A 17,458-nucleotide genomic window follows, 5' to 3' on the forward strand; every position below is an offset into this window, starting at 1 on the left:
CTTAGCCTTTTCATCTCCTGAAGATGTCCCACTAGGCAGCAGGTACAGATTTTTCCTCAGGGTTTACTCTCAAAGCCTTTCTAATGAATGTGTATAACCACAAAGCCGAGGAGGTTTAGGATCAGAGTTTTCCTTCTCCTAGATGGAGAAGCCCACCTGCTCCTCACTTCCTTCTACAGCATGAGGAGAAACCATGTTCTTGAATCTGTCTAATCCTCTTTTACAGCCAGTCAAGGTGGTGCCCATCATTACTAATTCTATTGGAATCAAATGTTTGTTTGTTTCTCCTGAGTCTTTCAGCATTCAGCTTCTTTGGATGACAAGGGGTGCCATCTAGGGGGGCTGGGGTCCACAAAAATTTCAAGGAGAGTACCAGGCCCCATCAAAATTCCACTGCGGCCATGCATGAATGCCATGGGGCATGCTTGCGTCACATGCACAAGTCGCATGACATGTGCATGACACATCAGAACGCCCTGCAGCATGCACAAGTGACATCAGTGCTGCTCCTTGCATTTTCTCTTAACTAAAAAGCCCCAAACGTGTAACCTTTCCTCACAGAGGAATTTCTCTAGCACCTTGATCATTTTGGTTGCCCCTATCTGAAGCTTTTTCAGCTGTGCAACATCCTTCTTAGGGTGAGGTGATCAGAACTGTATGCAGCATTCCACAATTCTAACCCTGAGCCATGGCTTTCCACAAGTTATAGGCCCATCTGGCCTATCTCCACTAGCTGTTAAGTGCTAATATGACACCTAGGCTGTTCTTGAGCTGTTTTTGCACCAAGCAGCGGTTGGGACCCAATTGTCCAAAAAGACCCCTTCTAAATCCATCCATGATTGTCAGTCGCTCTTCAGAGTAAAGAAACAGGGAAGTTTGAGCAGATTTAACAGAGTTACAAGTCTGGCCTTACTCAGAAGACACAGATTATGTAAGCCTCCAGAGATGAAGGCCTACAAACAGATTCAACATCTGTGCATGACTCTTTCTGTGTGTGCGTGTGTACATGCAGACCCAGCACCACAAAAGGCAATTTTCAAAGTCTCGTTTGCTCAGCGTATGCGTTCTACGTGCAAATATCTCACACAAAAAAGTACAGCTCCCCACAACAGGGCCCAAGGTATAGCATGGGTTGCCAGATGTTGCGTCTGTAGAGTGGGGGTGGGTAACACTACTGCATCAGCAAGTGCTGCAGTTGATAGATGCGAGACAGGAGCATCATACAGTTGTACACATAATCACAAACAAGAAGATACGGAGCTGCACACTTGCTACTGAGGGTCAGGAAAGGTGAGCTCCTAGTTACCTGGGATCAAAGAATCAATTAAGTATCAACTAAGTTTTACTCAGAGCAGACCCACCAAAATCAAAAAGCATAACTGAGTTTATTCCATTAATTTCAGTAGGTCCATTCAGAGTAAACCTTTGTTGACTACTGCCCTAGAGTTTGAGAAGGCCTTGTAGACCATCAACTCCCAATTTGATGGTGGAAACTAGAGAATCCTCAACAGACACTAATTTAGCATTTGTCCGAAGACCTCTATAAGATCCCACTGGTCCTCTTAGTCAAGTAAGGGAACCTCAGGCCCAGATCCCAAATACAGTCCTCCTGGCCTCTTTATCAGTTTGGTTTCTTGTTTTTGTTTTTGGATCTCCCCAGGCCACACCCTTTACTGGCTTCACACCCTCCCTGAGTACCTTGCCTGTCTTGAATCTGCCCTTGAATCCTGATAAAGACTCATTTGCCTAGAACAGGAACAGAGAAGGTGTGTTAGTGTGTGCAAAAACTAGTCTACTGCACAAAGGTAAAATTCACATTCATTGCTCTGCACACTTTTGCCTCTGGCCCTGTCCCCCCCCCCTCCGGCTGTGGCCCCCATAAGGTTGGCAAGATAAGAATGTGGCCCCGGAGCTGAAAATGGTTCCCTACACCTATACTTGGTAAAGGTCTGCTTTGTTGAACTGCTCTTACTATTGAAGATGTTTAGCATCTTTTTGACTATGGCGAAGATCTTACAGAGGTAATGAGCCTGCCCCTGGGCTGTATCATTTCCTGGGCAGATGGATGGAGACTCACACAACTGAATGCTGCTCCATGATAACAAAGGCATAAAATCAATGCACATTAAAACAACAACAATGATAATGTCAGGGAGAAAATTTCAGTCTAGCCTTCTCCATGACTAATGGTGACTGTTGCCCACTGGGACTGGTAGGGCAATGAGCAAAGAGGCCAACAGTAGGTTGTGCCAGAGCCAATGGAAGGCAGAGCCAACTCATTCTAGTTCTATAATGGCAGCACTGAGAGCTCACCCACACTTTCACTTGACCCCTATTTTGATAATATTTTGTACATTGCTGATTATTCCCCCTGGGTCTGAGAACTTCTCTGCAGCTGTGCCTTGCAAAAAACCAATCTTATCAACTTCAAATGTTGTTATCTATCATTAAGGATCAGGCACATGTACTATAAAACAAAGAACTTTATTAACTCCTAACTCTCTGGCCCTCCTGCTGCCTCCACATGCTTTTTGTGCTGAATCACTTCCTGGTAGCTGCTTCCTTAACCCGTGCCTTCCCTCTGTGTCACTAAGTTTCTCTTCCTGACCATTGTCCTAAGCTCTTACTTAGTTCCACATACATTAACCGTTCCTTTTATAACTTTAATAAAAACAAAACAAGAACAAAAAACTGGCTATTAAGTTGACTATATAGTTTCAAAAGTCTGTGTGCCCACTTGAATTTAGACAGAGTCTCAGGCAGTGGTATTTTTCTAGAAAAAAATAGGTGCAAGAACTCACCATGAACACCTCCCTTGTTCTCCTGTAAAGGCCATGGCACCCACCTGAGAGGTGTCGGAACCGAGTTCCATCAAGTTCTGGCTGGGAAAAAGCCATGGTCTTAGATGATGGGGTTTCTATACTAGTTAACCTGTCAGAGTCTTTATCTGTTTTGCTGCACGTGACATAATTATTTCACGGTGGTGATTGCAATATGTGGTATCCAAACAGGATTGAGGTGAGTGTGAGCAGTAGCGGACCTTGGGCTCTCAAATTTCAGTGTGAAGCCAAAATTCGACACACCACCATTCTAAGTCTTAGTTGCAGCATCCCCCATGGAGCCCCTGAGACGCTGCGCCCGGTGTGACTGAATCAGTCATGCTCCCCTAAATCCACCTCTGGTGTGAGCTGTCATTCACTTGTGCAGGAGAAGCTGGGCCCTCTCCAGGATATGGGTTTTCACTACTACTATGGCTCTTCTGGCTCCTGAAGATGCCTCTCCTCCATCATCCATCAGTTCTGAGTCTACGGGCTGCCCCTTAACCCATGGCTTCCTTCTATGTCACTAAGTTTCTGTCCTAACCCTCCTACTTAGTTCTATATACACTGATACATTACTCATTACTCATCTGAGGCTCATTTAAGCAAAATATCTCTTTGAATTTTCTGTGCACCTGAGAAGATCCAATTCACCAGGTAAGATTGGATTTTCACAAGGCACAGCTGTGGAACAACAGTTAAAATGCTCAAACCCTGAATAATTATTCGCTACACAATATGAGCAAAATACAGGTCAAGTGAAAGGGTGGATAAGTCCTGAGACTTACACCCCCTGTACGCAAGTAAGGTAGGCAGATGAAGGCAGACCTGAGGTTGATGGGGCAGCTCTCCATTTGCCCTAACAGTCCAGCCTCCACAGTGGACCATGGCGCACTATCAAAGTGCGCAGGAATTGGTTTGTCTGTCTTAGGGAGAAGTGGAGGTGTGCACCTAGGTGTTAGACCAGATGTTCTGATTAAAACCAACTGCTTCATTCCCAGGAACTGGAAGGCTGGATTGTGAAATATCTTTACCTGAGGCCTTGGAAATCAGTTGCTAGTAACTGTAGCTGGACTGGGCCAGACAGGACAATGCTTTGACTGAAAATCAGGCATCTCATTATGCATCCCTCAAGATTTTCCCTTCGAAGCGTTTGGCACGTGCAACATGTTTTGCAAACTATAATGGTAAAGGGTGCCAGAGCATCATCTGTGGGGGCAACATCTGGCAACATAGCAGTCTTTAGGAGGGCTGTACTTTTAAAACATGTGGTATTTGCACGTAAAATTCATATGCTGAGCAAATGAAAATCCAAATTTGGACTTCACAGGGCTCTTCACAGGCAGACTCCTATGTCTTTTACTAGCAACATTATAGGTTACTGCAGTTTTCTGATTACCGATACTAATTTTTTATTTAAAACACTAAGTTTGCAATCTTATTAGGCATGGGCAAAACTGTTAGTTTCAGTTTCGCTCAGTTTCTCAGTTTTCCACATTTTTATTTTTTTTAATTATCGTGAAAATTTATCAGCATTTCAGTACTATTTTCTCTTAATTTGCAATTTTTGTATACAATTTCCCCATACATACTCATTTCTGCAAAGCAGATTTTGCTAATATGATATGTTTTTGCAGGCTATTAATATTAATGGAGGGTTGTAGTGGTGGGAAGCCCCAACAGCAAACTTAAAGCAAGCTCCATGTGGGGGGGTGGGGGGTGGAGGGTTTGACTTGGTTAAGAAAAGGGAGGGAAAGAATCTGCCCTTCGCAATTACATCTTTCTTCATTTTCGTCTGATTTTGAACCTCTTCCTTTAGAAGATAAATACCAGCAGCTGGAGCCTTGTTAAGTAAAATCATAATCAAAGTCTCTTGTATATAAACTGAACTTTTGGAATAATGAATTGATGTCAAACTTTTCTGTGTGGGAGAGATGTGGGGGAACAGGGCTGGGATGGGGGATATGCTGTATCTCCCTACCACTTCCCCCCTGTGTGTATGTTTTATTTAATAAGTTCAAAAGCCAAGCCTTCAAGATATGCACAGGCATGTCTGAACATGCCTGAACTTGCCCAGAGTGGATAAAAGCCATAGAAACAACTGACTCCTCTTATTTAAGGCAAGAGTTAGCTGTACTGTGTAAACTGGAGTGGTGATATCAGAGGAAATGAAAGTTTAAATACAGGGTGGGGTGTCAGAGTGCTTCTAAATCAGTAAAGAGGCTTACATTTTGCTACCTACAGTGATACAGCCCTAACACCATCACTAGATCTAATGGCATCACTTCCCCCCTCCCCAGAGTCTCTCTGGACATTATTTTTTTTTTTTTTTTGGGGGGGGGGAGGTTATTCCGCAACATGTCATTGATTCAATAATAGGGCATTAGTGGTGAATTTATACTGGTGCATCCACATCATTCCACTTTGTTAGTTATTCTGAGATGCTTCCCCAGTGTTATTTATTGTGGTCATGCACATCAAAAGCAGGACAACATACACACCAGGAACATTTGTGGTGTTATAAGTTACAGGATTCCAGTAGGAAGTCACAGTGGCGTAGCGTGGGTTGTCAGCACCCGGGGCAAGGCAAGTAATTTGCGCCCCCCTAACCCGTGGATTTTAGCACTCGAGTCTCTTCCACTAGATTAGTTAGTGCTAGCGCGCCCCCCAAAATGTTGCGCCCGGTGCAGCCGGCCCCCCCTGCACCCCCCACGCTACGCCACTGGGAAGTCATGGCATACATGCTGTCTGCAAATTGTGTGACTATAAGGCATTGTGTCCAGCAATGGCTACTAGCCACAATGGCTATATTCTACACCCGCTGTTGGAGGGAGTATGCCTCTGAATTCAAATTGCTTATTTTACCTCCACTGCACAGGTGGGGAGATGTCAGGGAATGGTCTGAAGATGAGTAGTGGGGAATGCATTCAATGGCAGACCAGCTTCTCTCCGATGGAAGAATCGCCCCCCTTGCCCACAATGTATTCAGAAGCGGAGAGAGAGGCAGAAACTGAACAGCTTTGAGGGGAGTTACCCAGTTATGAGATAATGAAGACAGAACCAGAAGGGAGGCAGCAGCTAGCTGAGACATCTCTTCAGAGCATGGAGGACCTCCCCTTCCCTTGGACTCAGAGGTCTGAACGTATCAGAGAATAATGGAGTCAGAAGGAGGGAGGGAGGAACTTCCCGTTGGTGTTCAAAATGCTGCAGAAGTCTAGACCAGGCAACCATTCTCATTGCAGACAGCTGTGTATTTGTGCTTGCAACATGACGCTGCAATAAAAGGACTATAAATCTATCAACTGCTTGTTAATTCTTACCTGTGAAGTTACCGAAGGGAGGGAAGGACTCCCCATGCTTGACAGGAGAGCACTGTTGCACTCAAGTTCTGCTTGTAGGGTTCCCAAAGATATCTGGTTAGCCACGGTGAGGACAGGACGCTAGACTAGATGGCTTTTGGCCTAATCTAACAGAGTTCTTCTTCTGTTCTTAGGGTGACTTCTGGAAGACATGCCTCAGCCTTTATCTCATTAAGCCTTATTTGAAGCCAACAAAACTTCAGGACTGTCTATGTAAGTTTTATTAAAGGCCGTTTTCAAAGCAGCAGGAATGCCGGTACACTTCACGTACAGATATCACATATTGCACAGCTATTTTAGCTATTGCTCTCTGTGTGAGAGGGAGGGAGGGAGGAGGGAGGGAAAGAAACATAATTCTATATCCGGTGGAAGCAACTTTTTGGAGGCAGCGATGACACCAAATTTCTATATACATACATATATAAATAAAAAAAGTGTTGAAGGTGTGATTATATATAACTGCCCTGAAACCATCACGAGAAGAAATAATCATGAAAGCACAATAAAAAGAACACCTGGAGAGCCCTATCACATGAATTCATCATCTGCCAAAGGGGATTAGGATAGTTCATACAACAGTTTTATCCCACACTTCCTGCTGCATTTTTCCATCATCTTCCTTATCATTTTTTATATTATGATTATTATGATTATTATGATTATTATGATGCTGTACTTTTGTGCAAGATCTCCCAGACAATCTTAACTGTGCAAGCTTCATTTGCTGGTGTGTAACTGAATTCCACCTGAAAATAGCTACAGTGTTGATAAAGATGTAAAGCCTGTGGACCCTCTGGACCAAGACTGAACCATCTAAATTGTTGAAGGGCAGAACATGATCCATAGCAAGGGTCCATGTGTGCACTCCATGGTGGAACTACAGCTCTCACCATCCCTATGATTGACAATGGTGGCTGAGGTCGATGGGAATTGTGGTTCACCAACATCTGGAGGGCACCATGTTGGCTACCCTTGATCTATAAGAAGAGACCTCTTGTCCACTTGTTGGAGAAAGCGCCAGTAGAGCTGAGTCACTGCCTGCAAGCCCAACATACGTATATATATTATTGTTTATATTTTAAATTAGGTATGTATGATGGCAATGAAATCTTTTAAGTGCTTATGTCCTCTAAAGGTCTTAATCTAGTCCTAGGTCAACTATTTGTGTACACAGATAGTACATTCACTGAATATAATGTGTGGACACCCCTGTTGTGTCATGGTTTTCAAGAGAGCAGAGTTCTGAAGTAAAAGTGGGAGGAAACAGAGAGAAAGACTGCAGTGGCTGGGAAGGAGAGAGGTAAGGTAAGAATTGTATAAACCTTGAGCTTCTGAATGCCTTAATTCCATTATTATCCTTCTCTTCTTTCTTTCTTTCTTTTTGAAGCTTTGTTGACTTCAGTAGTTCTAAGATGAGTTAAGCTCATAGCCCTCAAAGCACTTACTCACGAGTTGTCCTGTCAATTCCACAATTAAGTCATCTGCATTAAGTGGCTTTAGGACTGCTGCCAAGCTAAGGCAATAGCTCCCTGCTGGATATGAAGAATAGAGGAGATCAAATATGTAAACCTTTTCCCACTCAAGCTACTTTGATGAACAGACTTTAACTTTGACTAAAGGCCTTGTGTATTTACAGTTGGCTAATGACCTGTATAAACAAAGCATCTGTATGCTAATTGTGCTAGTCACACAAAACTGTTTTGCTTAGAGAGGCTTGTAAAGAATTCCTTGCAGCTTGATTATCAGCACTGTAGACTGGAAAACGCCACAGGTGGAAAACTGGGGGGCCAGTGGCATGACTGGTGCCCACTGGGACTGGTGGGGGAAGGCAAGGAAACTAGCAGCAGGTGGAACTGTAGTGAATGACAGGCAGAGCCAGCTAATTCTAGCTCTGTTCTACAAGGGCAATATTGGGATTAAGGAGGAAGAAGTTGACAGGCAGTGCCATCCCTTCAGTGGTTGCAAGTAAGAAGGCAGGTAATGCTGGTGGGGCAGTGCCCCATTCACTCTAACAGAGAACCTTTCACTGTGGGAGACCTGCCATAGGATTTCTTTGTGAATCCTTTTCTTGCTGCGTATATGCCTATTTTATTGCTATGACTGTATTAGAACATGTTTCACTGAGTGGGGATATGATAGCAGTCTTTATATATCTGAAGGGCTGTCACATGGAAGATAGAACAAGCTTGTCTTCTGCTGCTCCAGAGGATAGTACCTGTACCAATGGATTTGAATTACAAGAAAGGTGATTCTGACTAAACATTAGGAAGAACTTTCTGGTGGTAAGAGCAGTTCGAGAATGGAATGGGCCATGTTGGAAGGTGGTGGGCTCTCCTTCATTGGAGGATTGTAAAAAAAGAAGTTGGATGGCCACCTGTCAGGAATTATTCAGATGCAATTCCTGAATTGCAGGGGGTGAACTAGATGACCCCTGGTGTCCCTTCCAACTCTACTGTTCTATGATGTATATTTATCTTATAAGTTTCATTATATGTTTTTGGCGCTAGGACAGAGGGCGGGCATTCATGTGAATAAGGAATGAGCCGCCCAGATTGGGCCTGACTCTCAGGAACCTACGGGTATCACAAACAGGGCAAGGGCCATTGTATGGTGAAGGGGCCAGCATTAGGGTTGTGCCCCTCAACAGTTTTGGAAGAACTAATCAGTTTCGGAAGAATGTATTCTGAGCTTCAGAAAATGCCATGGAAATTTATATGCTTAATACTCAATCCAGCACGGGGCGATGATGCTGCGCCCCCAGTGCACTCACCAATACACAGGGCCCCAAGGAAGGCCAAAGAGTATGCAGCTTGGAATAACGACTTCAAAACTGGACCAACAAATACTGCACAACTTGCCCCAAATCAGCTGCAAAGTCTTGACAGTAATAGACTTCCTTGTGTCTGGCAACACCAGGTGCACATGACGCCAGCCAGTGATTAGCTTTTTTATGTGAAAGGTATTACAGGGATCAGGTATCCAAAGACATTTGCTAAAATAAGAGATAGCCGCCCTGTGGAGGCTCATGGTGTTGATTGTCAAGCCTTTCCATTTAACGAAAACCAGGTGTTTTAGAACGTCAGATTCCATAGCGGAATGCCTGTGAGATGAGCAGAACTGGGCTCTGAACCCTTCAAAGGATGACCATGCTCTTGTGTAAGCCCATATTGTGGAGGGTGCAAGGACCTGCAATAGTCCCTGTGTCACTTCTCTTGTTCAATTTCCCAAGCCTCCTTCAGGAAGGCATCTGGTAGCTGGGAAGCCTCGGGTGCCAGGTCGCAAAAATGTTCCATCTGGAAACAAGACGAGGCATCCACAATGACATTATTAAGGCCAGGAACAAACATAGCTAAGAAGGAAATGTTACCTCGAAGGCATTCTAACACAGAAGCAAAGCACCCGAATAACTTGTTCCAGTTTGGTTGACTGCTTGGCTATTATTTTTACCACTACCTGGTTGTCAGACCAGAAACAAAACCTGTTGTTCTTGAACTAATGGCCCAAGTGTGACTAAAATTGGGGGGGGGGGGACTCAAGAAAAGTTAGATCATGTGTGATGTCTCCAGAATGCCACAATGCTTGCCATGGATGGGCACACTAGTGGCCCCTGAAGTAGACTCCAAAACCGCAGCGAGCGGAGGCATCAGAGTGCACCTGCAGGTCCTCTTTTGTGATTAACGACTCCTGCCAAAATGAGCCCAATAATTATTGAGGAACGTCAACCATATCTTGAGATCCTCTTTTATGCTGTATGTCACCCTAATATGATGGTGAGGAACAACTCCCCCCGCCATGAGATGCGCAAGAGAGGCACAGAAAGCTCTACCAGGCCAATGACCTAACATGTAAAATTGAGGTGCCCTAGAAGTGACTGCACCTGACACAGGGTGGTCTTTTTGAGAGAAATCATGGAATTTAACAAACACCTAAGAGTATCTAACTTAGCTTGTGGTAAACGAGATGTTTAGGCTCAGTGCCCAAGTATGACAAATTGCTGGCCAGGCCCTCTATTTTTTCTGCTGCTAAGGGTATGCCAAAATCGGTAGCAATTTTGATAAATGAAGCTAATGCCCCGGAGCAAGCATCTGAGTCCGGAGGACCCATTATCTAGTAGTCATCCAAGTACTGAATAACATAGGGGCAGCTTGACTTTACCTTCATAGCCTAGTCAACAAATGTGCTAAAAGTCTCAAAGTTGGCACACACTATGGAACAATCCATGGGCACGGCCTTGTCAAAATACCACTGATCCTGAAACTTGAAACCCAGCAACCAGAAGTCATCCAGGTGAACCAGGAGTAGTCTGCGGAATGCAGATTCAATGTCACAATTTGCCAAGATGGCGCCAGGGCAACACTCTTTAATTTATTTGATTGCATGATCCAATGATGCATATTTAACAGAACACTTCTCTTGCGAGATGATGTTGTTTACTGAACCACCTTTTGGGTAAAATAAGTTGTGAATCATGCGGAATTCACCCAGGACCTTTTGGGGTATAATCCTGAGGAGTGACACTATAAATTTGTTAAAAGGCGGATTTGGAAACAGATCTGTGACCCTGCCAAGGTCGCACTCCTTTTCAATCTTCTTCTGAGTGATGTGTAGCATTTCCCTCACTGACTTCTGATTTGGTGGGTTAGTCGTAATCAGAGTACTTTCCGCTGGGATATGAAAGCCTTCACGAAATCTCTCTTCCAGGTATCTTACTGCCTTCCTGCTGGGGTATACGCGCCAGAGAGGTAACATACCTGCAAGAGAGACTGGGGAGGGGGCTAGGGAGAAAAGCATGTCATATTTGAGCAGATCCTTTTGCTGACTAGGAGCCCACAGTACCAGCAGCCACTCTAAACTCCTTCTCTCCTGAGGTGAGTCCTGAGTTCCAGAAGCTATGAAAAGAGGTCCTGGCATGAAAACATTTAGAACAGGGATGTGAACCACCACAGCACTCACATTCATGAGGTCTCTGCAGCAACCAAAGGGGGAGAAGCAATGGCCACCGAACGGCATGGATTCGGGAAGATGGCCACCACTCGGACCTGGTGAGCTGGCATTATTGATGTGTCATTGGGATCTAAATATTCTGAGCAGGTATGAATAGTATCATATTTATTATTAACATTCGAAAGAGACCACACATTTATTTTATATCCCATGTATAGATTTTTAACTGGTCCAACCCTCATGGGAGGGGGGATTTTTCGCTGGGGCCCAAACCCAGGCACTCCCACACACAATTTTTTAAGCAGGACACTCTTTGCATCCTCCTGACGTGTGGCATCCCATAACAGCTCCTCTTCTCTCCTAATGTCTTTGCAGTGTATCAGGCAAGCTGGGGAGCCATACACAGATTGGCCATGCCAGCTGAGATCCCTTCACAAAGAGAAAGTGAGAGAAACCAAAACTGAGATTATTTCTTCCCTAGCTGGGACTTCATTCATTTCCTATGGGTCTCCTGAATTACTAAGGTTGTGTTTCCAGTAGATAGCTGGATGACAGCAATAAATATTATATGGTGGTGGTTCTTGCAAGTCATTGTTCCATTCCCCCGATCATAGAATCTCTTAGTTATGTTCAGTGTAAGACAATGTTGTATCTAGAATAGGATTTAAGGAGAAGAGAGGTGGGAGGTGAGAGTGGTGGAAACAGGGTGGTAAACTTGTATATTATTTTTACTTTTTTCAAAATTGGTATATGATTTCCAGCAGTTTGTGCCAAAGTGATTCAGTAAATGGACCGGGCTATCAAATAATCCTTTAGCACTTAATACATTTTTGTGATACCAGAATGATAATGTTTGGTTTAGGGTCTTTATTTTCCCTTATTTTAAAGCATTTATGTAAATCTTGAAAATTAGTATTTTATCTTTTGTATTTAGAGCCCCATCACAATCCGAGGTCCTAAACTGAAGCTTATTTAATTTGTGCATAAATACAGACCTGTATGTTGGTGAAACAGGATAGTTGACAATTAGATATATAACGATTACTTATTGCATTAACAGCCCAGCTTTCCTCTCTGAGGATCTCAAGGTAGCATACACTGTTTTCTCTCTCCCCCCCCCCAATCTTATTCAATCCCCACAACAACCCTATGAAGTAGATCAATCTGGGAGGCAGTCATTGGCCCAAGGTCACTACTGCACCAGCACTGGCTATATATAAGAGGAGGAGAGGAGATAGTAACAATAGGGCAACTGTAGAAACCAAACAGTTGGAGAACACGTGTTCCTCTCTTTCTCCTTTTCCCAGCTCTTATATTTTTCCCTAAAGGATGCCTATTGGCCCGGCTTTCTGTTTTAAACCAGGCCTGGAGTTTGGGGATCATATCATGTCTACTGAGGTGCAATTGGTGATGTAATGGTTTGACCTTCCCCAGAACATTGGAAGCTAATGGAGGGTGTGGAGATGGGGAGAAAGAGACAAGATTCTTGTCTGTTGAAAAAGAACAGTCTGTTTCTGTGCTTATGAAGGGCACAGTGTACAACAGTTAAACACTTAAGTGCCATCCATTAAATTTGTAATAATCTCTAGTGGCCAGAGATCCAAGAAATGAATTTTCTGCAATACTCTCTGTTCTTAACACATTGTGATAGGTTAGTAGAAAGCTCTCCAGAGAGCAGACCACAAAGATTAAAATAGATAGGGATGTTTCTAAAATGATCCCAGTTTCTCCTGATGTTGTGGAGTTTTGAATTACCTAGACTTGTTTCCAAAGTGGAAATGATGCATTAAGCAAACCTCCATTTCATTTTTTTTAAATGAAAAAACTACAAATTTGGTACAGCTGCATTGGGGAACTGGTGGTTCTCCTGATGTTGCTGGACTATAAGTCCCACAGTTCCTGACCATTGACAATTCTGGCTTAGGCTGATGGTACCTGTAGTCAAATAATGTTGATGTGAGACCAATTTTCTGCATCTTTCAGTTCATTTGTGCTGGTTTATTTCACACACCGCTCCACTACTGTATCAGTCTTCTTGCATCAACTGATGAAACATGTCCCCTACCAAGTCAAGCAACATGATGGTATGTGCATCAATAACATTTGCACACATTTTTTTTATTTGGTATGTGAATCAGTAAAACAGGAATGGGGAACTTGTGGCAGTCCAGCTGCTGGACTCCAGCTCCCATCATCCCCAACCAGTATGATTAATGGTCAGAGATGAAGACCAACATCTAGCAACATCTTGAAGGTGACAGGTTACCCACTCCTGTACTAAAACACTGTACAAAATGAATCTTGATGAGTAATTACCCGTGTGTGTGTGTTTTATTCAGCAAACTAGTATTGTAGGTGTATGTAAATGAGGAGGGAATGATGCAGTGGAATGGAAAACCGTGCATGTGCCAAGTCTGGAATTAATCTTAGAAATTCTCCTATCTGAACTGGAATTTAAGAGGAGAGGAACCCCAGAAGAATAATCAAGGAAAGGAATAGGAGAAACCCACTGGTCCATTGAATTACGAATAAACCCCCTGCACCCCCAAGTTTACTGCTCCCTGTACCGACCATATATAGACACAGATCGCTATGGGTTTGGTTGGATTACCCAGAGGGATCTGGCAAGAAGGAGAGTCAGAATTTGTGTTTCCTACAAAGGTCTGAGACCTACCTGACCTTGCTTCTGGAAATGTCCAGGATTTGGGGGGTTTCTTTTGAGCTTGGGCTGCTCCACAAGCCCCAGCCGCTGCCAGCCCAAGGAAGGAAAGAGGTGCATGGGTGTGGGTGCTCTGTATGCTTTGACCACTGCTAGCCTGAATCAAGGAAAGAGGCACATGGATACAACTGTGGTGGGTCTGTGCGCTCATGCCTACATGCCTCTTTCCCTGGCTCAGGCTGTCCTCTTTTTTGCTCTTCAAGATATGGCAACCCGACATTCATGAGTACCATTAGGCAGTTCTGTCAAGCTATGTGTTCACCCTCCAGAATCTCTCTAAGTGATGCTAGGTCAGGGCATTACACTGTTAAATCCATCCACCTGTCCATGGCAAATCCACAATATGGGCAGGGAACAGTCTTGGCATCTGCCCAAGGATGCCAGGCATTGATGCCACTCACAGCATGGAGAGCTATGCTTTGGGCTACACAAGCAACAACACTTGGAGAATTTTATATCACTAGTAGTTATGAACTAGGTCACCAATGTGGCATCTGCACATGTGCCAATGTGCCAGCCAATATCTCCTTTGGCACCTGAGAAAGGTCTCAGACAAAAACCCACCTGGACTGAGAAACCGTTCACTCTTCCTGCTTCCATTGTCTCAGCCTCTCCTAAATTAAACATGTTGGGAATACTGCCAGGGAGATATTGTCCATCATGGCCCCAAGCCGGCTGCCGGACGTCCATCGATCTCCCGTAGACAGGCAGATCCAGCAGTTAGCGACACGAAGCCTCAGAAATAGATTGGCTGCATTCCGGGGCTTGTGCACACTGATTATCAGCAGTAAACACAGCCAGAAAGCTTGCACCGCAGAAGAGCATAATTTACAGACTTTATTTAGCGTTGAACAGAACAAAAGAAAACATGACCGTTCTGTGTCAGCATCTCTGACCGACTGGCGAAATCAAAAGGAACAGCAGAACATAAACATCCTGTGAACAGGACATGCGCAGACTCTGTTACTCACAAAGCCTGCTCCCTTTTAAGGTGGAACGGAAATATCCTAACATCCTCCCCCTTTCCGTGTAACCTGTAGTACCTGTGGTTCAACCCAATTGCAACCTTTGTACATAAACCTTAAGTTGTTCTTTGTTAACAACCTTAGACAACAGATCAGCAGGAATTTCATTTCCTGCCATGTAGGACACCCGAATCAGTCCTTTTTGAATACACTCTCTTGCACGATGTGGCTTAATCTGCAAGTACTTGGTCCTTTGCTTGCAACTCTCGGAGTTCAGCAAAGCCAAACACGATCTATTGTCTTGATACACTTGTACAGGACATTTCACAGAAACCCCGATGTCCTTAAACAGTTGCATCAACCATTCACAATCCATGAGTGAAAATGACAGAGCATTGAGTTCTGCTTCACAGGAACTTAGGCTCACTGTTGTCTGCTTCTTGCACAACCAGTCAAACAGGCAGTGGTTGTACATGTAGCATACTCCAGAAGTGCTTGTACCATCCGTGGTGTCACTTCCAAAACTTGCATCTGCAAAGATTTCAAGACCTCCAGTCTTTTGACTGGTGAACCTCAGCCTGTAGTGCATAGTCCCTTTCAAATAGCGGGCTATGCGCTTCAGAGCTTTCCAATCCTGAACCGTAGGATTGTTGGCATGTCTGCTAAGCAGATTACAGCTTACAGCTATGTCAGGTCTTGAACATCTGGCAATGAAATTCAGTTTGCCTAGAATGCATCTGTACAGCGTTGTGTCAGAAAACGCTTCAGCAGTACTATCTACCTGGTAACCTGTCACCATCAGTGTGTCTGCTGGGTTTGCATCAACCAAATTCAACCTGGTTAATACATCAGCAATTTTCTGTGTTTGGTGTACCAGAAAATTACCTGCTTGGTCCTTCTCCACCTGCAGAGAAAGATAGTTGGATACCTCACCAAGACCCTTCATGTCAAAGTGCTCCTTCAGCTGAGCTAGGGTGCTTTGATAAAAAGCCTGATTCTTCCAAAACATTAGAAGATCATCAACAAAACATAAACAATACAGTTTGTTTTGTCCCTCCTCCTTGACAAACACACATGGATCAGCTTTGCCCTGGTGAAAACCTAGAGAAAGCAATGTCTCAGTGAGTTTTGTGTTCCAACACCTGGCACTCTGCTTAAGACCATATAAGGATTTCCGCAGTTTACAGACCATTCCCTTCTGTATCTCCATCCCATCAGGTGGAAGCATAAACAGCTCCTCGTTCAAAATCCCGTAAAAAAAGCTGTATTAATGTCATGATGGGAAACATGCAGTTTCTCCTCCGCAGCGATCTTGAGCATCAGCCGAATGCTCTCATATTTGACTGTGGGAGAGTAGGTCTCGTGGTAATCCTGTCCTGGTACCTGTGAAAAACCTCTGGCAACCAATCTGGCTTTGTGTCTGACTACCTTGCCATTCTGGTCTGTCTTGGCCTTGAAGACCCATTTGCTGCCAACCAGTCTCATTCCTGGGACTACCGGTACCAGTTCCCAAGTTTGGTTCCTGTTCAAGGAATCAACTTCAGCCTTCATGGCATTAAGCCAAGGCTCAGCATCTTTAGAGGTTAACTCCTGAACCTCTTTGAAGCTTGAAGGTTCCCATACCTTCTCTGAGCTACTAAGAACAGCAGTTGCTGTCTTAGCAAACTCATCAGCATACCTCTTTGGAGGTCTGCCCTTGGTCGCCCTTTCAGACCTACGTATTAGACGCAAGTCTTCTGGACTCATCTCCTCTTTCTTAGGAGAAAAATGACCAATGGTGAACAGTGGTTCTTCCAGTTCATTGTCAGACGCATCAGATGGTCTGACTGAGGCCTTTGTGCTCTTGTATTCTGCTGTGTCATCACTGTCACTGACACCAGCAGCAGCACCGCCCACTGAACTGGAATCCGAACTCTGATCATCATCATCATCATCATCCTCATCCTCATCCTCATCATCTTCAGCAGCTTCCTCAGCTTTTGCTGCTTGCTTGACATCACCTTCATCTTCCTCTGGGTAACTCTGGAAAATTCCCACATTTTCCCCCCACTTAGGATTGTACTCAACACTCCTTGTGAACTTAATGGACTTAGAGTTAGTCATCCATACCCTGTATGCACCTTTTTCGTACCCCATGAACAAACCATGTGCCCCACGCTTCCCAAGCTTGTTGGTTTGTTGTGTGCGTACCCACATGTCAGAACCAAAGATTTTCATGTGCTTGATGTTGGGCTTTTTGCCAAACATCTTCTCATAGGGGGTACAGCCAATGGGTGATGACAATCTGCGATTAAAGGAATAAACAAAATTCCCCAGAGCTTCGCCCCAAAACTTATCAGGGAGATTGGCATCATGCAACAAGGTTTTGATTCCTTGCAGCAATGTTTGATTTGCTCTCTCCGCAAGCCCATTCATCCATGGCGATCTGGGCGTTGACATGTCATGCTGGATTCCCTTCTCAGTCAGGAAAGCCTCAAACTGCTGAGAAGTGAACTCCCCGCCCCGATCGGTAAACAAACAGGCAATACGTTTACCGTGCACATTCTCCAACCAAGCACAGAATGCCTTAAACTTCGGAAATGCTTGCGATTTCTGTTCGAGCAAAAACACATGAATGTACCTAGAAAAAGAATCAATCAGAATCATGAAGTA

This window comes from Podarcis bocagei (assembly GCF_964188305.1).
Source record: "Podarcis bocagei genome assembly, chromosome: Z".
NCBI classification, from domain to species: domain Eukaryota; kingdom Metazoa; phylum Chordata; class Lepidosauria; order Squamata; family Lacertidae; genus Podarcis; species Podarcis bocagei.